The following is a 5,622-nucleotide window of genomic DNA, read 5'->3' on the forward strand; positions in this document are numbered from 1 at the left end:
AGAAATAAAGAAGGTCACCATATACTTCTTAAGGGAAAACTGCAAGAGGAAGAGATAACAATTATAAATATATATGCACTCTCCTACATAAGATAAAATTTAACAAACATGAAAAATCAAATAAATAATAATATGATAGTAATGGGGGACTTTAATATACCACTGCCACCAAGAGATAGATAAACTAGGCAAAAAAAATCAGCAAAGAAATAGCAGAACTCAAAAAAATAAAAAAAAATAAAAAAATAAAAAATTAAAAAATTAAAAAAAAAAGAAAGAAATAGCAGAACTAACCAGCCTTGTGAGGAAATTGACTTTGTAGACCTTTACAGAGTATTCCACCCTGCAGAATACACATTCTTTTCAGCTGCACATGGGACATTCTCCAAAATAGATGATATACGAGCTCACAGAGGACTCTTAAGTAAATGCAAAGGAATTGAAATTATCCCATGCATACTATCTGATCATAGCGCAAAAAAACTGGAAATTATTGACAAAAGAAACTACAAAAACAACATAAACCCATGGAAATTAAATAACAACTTGCTAAACAAACAGTTGGCACAGATGAAATTTTAAAAAAATTTAAAAATATTTACAATAAAGTGAAAATGCAGATACAACTTACCAAAACCTGTGTGATACAATGAAATCTATCTTAAGAGGAAAATTTACAGTGGAAATTTGCACATTAGAAAAACTGAACATGCCCAAATGAATGATCTTATGCTGCACCACAAACTCCTAGAAAAAGAAAAACAAGTCAAGCCCAAAGCCCAAAGAATGCAGGAAATTATAAAAATTAGAGCAAAGATCAATGCATTGGGCATGAAGAAAACAATACAAAGAATAAATGAATCAAAGAGTAGGTTCCTTGAAAGAATAAATAAAATTGACAAACCCCTAGCCAACCTAATCAAAAAAGGAAAGAAAAAAATCCAAATTCATGCAACAATGAATGAACATGGTGAAATCACTACAGACCCTATAGAAATTCAGAAGATCATCAAAACCTACTTCCAAAATCTGTACTCTCACAAGATGGAAAACAGAGAGGAAATGGACAGTTTTCTAGATATATATGAAATGCCAAAGCTGAGTCAACAAAATATACAAACTCTTAATAACCCAATGACAAGAAATGAAATTGAAAACATAACTTTAAAAAACCTACCATCAAAGAAAAGCCGAGGTCCCAATGCATTCACAGCAGAGCTCTGAAGGAAATTTAGAGAAGATTTAATGCCAACTTTTCTCAAACTCTTCAATGAAATTGAAAGGGAAGCAATTCTCCCAAACTCATTCCAGGAGGCAAGTATTACTCTGATTCCAAAATGAAAGAAAGACCCAATGAAAAAAAAGAACTACAGGTGACTCTCTCTAATGAATATACATGCAAATATCCTCAACAACATACTAGCAAACAGAATGCAGCAAATCATCAAGAAGACTATAAATCATGAATCCAAATGGGATTCATTCCAGGAATGCAGGGATGGTTCAACATATGCAAATCCATAAAGGTGATATACATCAATAGAACCAAGAAATTTTAAAAAACCCACATGATCACCTCAATAGATGCAGAAAAAGCTTTTGACAAAGTGAACCACTCATCCATGACAAAAATCCTACAGAGAATTAGAATAGATAGTCTATATCTCAATCTGATAAAAGTCATCTATGAAAAACCAACAGCCAACAACATACTACATAGACAAAAACTGAAGGCCTTTGCTTTAAAATCAAGAGCAAGACAACAATGTCCACTGTCTCCATTCCTATTCAGTATAGTTCTGGAAACATTAGCCAGAGCAATTAGACTAGAGACAGAAATAAAGGGAATAAAGATTGGAAAAGAAGTGAAATTATTATTATATACAGATGACATGATAGTCTACATAAAAGACCCTGAAAACTCCACCAAAAGTCTTATAGATTTAATCCCCAAATTCAGCAACATAGAAGGATACAAAGTCAACACCCAAAAATCAGTAGCATTTTTTACACAATGAACACACTGAGAGAGAAATTAAGGAAACATACCTTTTACAATGACATCCAAAAAAAAAAATATGCAAGAAGCAATCTCACAAGGACATAAAAGCTTTATACAGTGAAAATTATGGTACTCTTGAGAAAACAGATTGAAAAAGACTTGAAAAAAATGGACAAATATTCCATGTTCCTGGATAGGAAGCGCCAACATTGTGAAAATGGCCATACTCCCAAAATTGTTATACAGAGTCAATGCAATTCCAATTAAAATATCATTAGTGTACACAGAACTAGAGAAAACTTTCCTCAAATACATTTTGAACCAGAAGAGACCCAGAATATCAAAAGCAATCCAGGGAACCAAAGGAAGGGCAAAAGGTATCATGATCCCTGACCTGAAATTATACTCTAAAGCTACCAAGTGATAAAATAAACATGGTACTGGCAAAGAGACAGACCTGAGGATCAATAAAACAGATTAGAAATTTCAGACACAACTGCAAAAACACTTAGCCATCTTAACTTTGATAAAGGGGCCAAAAAGATTCTTTGGAAGAAAGATAGCCTCTTTAATAAATGATACTGGAGGGGTCTGGGGAGATATTTCAGTAGAATAAGCACCTGCCTGGCAAGCACAAGGTCCTGAGTTCAATCCCTGGTACAAAAAAAAAAAAAAAAAAAAAAAACTGGAATAACTGGCTTTTCACATGCCAAAGACTAAAACTATACTCATGCCTATCACCATGCACAAAGCTACAGTCAAAATGAATCAAAGATTTAAATATTAAAACAGAAACACTAAATCTTCTAGAGGAAAATGTAGGTAGAAATCTTAAAGACAAAGGGGTGGGTACCAAACAGCATGGGAAATACTTCAAAGAATCAACAATTCGGATGTCATCATTTTGAATAGTTTCTGAACTTCAAAACAAATCTCCAAAAGAGTAAAAAGAAAACCCACAAACTGAGAAAAATTATAGCCAACTGTCCCGCTAACAAAGACCTTCTATCTAGAACAAAGAAGGAATTTTTAAAAAATCGGAACCTCCAAATTCAATGATCAAACCCAAAAATGGGCATCTGAGGTGAATATGCACTTCTCAGAGGAAGAAATAGAAATGGCTAGTAACTATATGAAAAATGTTCGACATCATTGGTCATTTGAGAAATGCAAATTAAAACAACACTGAGGTTCCATCTCACCCCAGAAAGAATGACTACCATCAAGAAGTCATCGAATAACAAATGCTGGAGAGGCTGTGGAGAAAAGGGGACACTCTGCACTGTTGGTGGGAGTGCACACTCCTACAACCACTATGGAAATCAATATGGAAATTCCTTAGACAGGTAGGATTAGAGATCCCATTCAAGTGAGCTATTCTCCTCCTGGGTATTTTTCCAGAAGAACTGAAAAATCTCATATCATATTGATATATGTGCACTTATGTTTATAGCAGCACAATTTGTCATAGCTAAATCCTGGAAACAACCCAAGTGCCCATCAACTGAAGAATGAATAAAGAAGATATGATATTTTAAACAATGGATTATTATTCAGCAATAAAACAGGATAAATTTGAGTCTTTTGTCAGAAAATGGATGCAACTAGAGTTCATACTCAAGTGAAATACATCAGACCCACAAGTGCAAACATCATATTGTCTCCTTAGTGTGAGAACCTGACAGAGAAAAATGGAATCTGAAGGGTACAATAGATACTGGGAAAATGGAATCAACTTATTCAAAAGGAGTTACTGAGTTGAGAAGGATGGGAGAGGGAGTGGGGAAAGTGATTTATCTATGTATGAAAGCAGGATGGTTTGGACAATTGTACTGCACATTTTGTCTGGTCTATGCAAAGCAGCAAATTAGTAATTAATTTGTTTTATCTCCAATTTTCAATTGTACTTTTTCTCTTAATTTCTTATACATTTCTTTTTTCCTTTCTTCTTCCAATTTTATATGCATGTCTGGTAATATGAATAACTGGTTGGAAGACCACACTATGTATTACAAGAATACTGTGAAATTCATATTACTTTGTTAGGTGAAATTCTGTATCACTTGTAATTTTTTCTTTCTTAACTCTAATTTATCCTCTCTTTAAAAAATAAAAAATCACAAGTCATCAAGCTAACATATAAAAAGAGATAGCTCCCTTTTATGAGATAGCTCCCTCTACTTAAATGTACTTTCCTGCCTACAGTTGACACCCCACAAACACAAGCTGCTTGCTTCTCATCTCTAAATAAACTGGCTTATCCAATTGTGCTGTTTTACTTAACTAGGAGTGCCCACAATTGTCTATTGAAAATAACCCAATTATTTTTATTACAATTGTATCATCTAAAATTAGGTGTGCCCCCCCCCTTATTTCTTCCAGACACACCCCTTACCATCTCCTCCCAGCTCTTCCATGATGTCAGTTTCACTGCTTTAATTGTCATTATGGTTTTACCAGCTTATTACACCTAGTAGAATCTAAGCTTAAGAGTAGCTTCAGTGAAATATTTTTAGCACAGAAGTGTTCCATGTCTTACATTTTGAGTGGCACTTGCTAGTTAAAATGTAACAATTTAGAAATTCTATGTGGACATCCAGATATAAGTCCGAACATTTAGACACTCAAAATAAGTCTACTAAATAGTCTTCCTGGCTAGTAGACAGAAATTCTCTGTTGTAGCCTTAGTAGAGTGGTTAGTTTGTTAGGTGTCACTGAGGAGCCTCTGAATCCTTCAGTTCCTTATTGCTGTGTCTGATTTGTAACACACGCATCTGCCTTCTAGCCCCATGGTGACAAATGTTTTCACAGCGCTCCATTCTTCTTAAATCCATCAAAGAAAGAAAAAGTAGTCTAAGGTTGGTAATCATAGAAACTATAGGATAAAGTATAAATAGTAATCCCTTTGCCACTTCAGGGTGGAGCACAAGCCACTTTTATAGACATCATTGCATGTGACGAAGTCTCACTCAGTGACTTGTAGAAGTGAGAAGGGTGTAGGTGTTGGGATCTTAATATATTTCTGGCACATTCTTAAATTTCTAGCTAATATCTGCACATATTCCATAACTCAATTTCTCATAAGCTGTGAGTTTTCCCACCTCTTGTCACTGGGGAAAACTTTTATACAAAAAAGTGTGGAATGAAACAGAAGCTGAGTCATTTGTGGCCAAACTGTTCTTTATTTCCTTTGAGCAATAAAGAAAAAGGGACTAAAAGTGTTGTAAATCTTCACAAATCCAGTTGATCATTTCTTAAGTAAATCTTTTCTCAAATTCAAAACAATACATGCTCACTGAAGAAAAAATTTAAGCTTAAAAGGTTGAAAAGTTACTGTGATATCATGCTCCAAAAACTAGAGAGATTTTAATAAGATGAAGCTAATAATTTATGTTTAGTGTTATATACCTCATACTTTTTCAATTATATTATTAGCATTTCCTTTGAGGCTGGACATTGTTTCATTTGCTTATATAAATCTATACACTGTGATTTTATTGTTTACAAACTTCATGAGAACAAACAAGATAGTTTGAGTACATCTTTCCTCACTATAAAGTGCCATAATTAATGAGGAAATAGCATATCATCCTTTTAATTTAGTAAAACCATTTTATTTT

This window comes from Octodon degus, unplaced genomic scaffold, assembly GCF_000260255.1.
Source record: "Octodon degus isolate 3935 unplaced genomic scaffold, OctDeg1.0 scaffold00002, whole genome shotgun sequence".
NCBI classification, from domain to species: Eukaryota; Metazoa; Chordata; class Mammalia; order Rodentia; family Octodontidae; genus Octodon; species Octodon degus.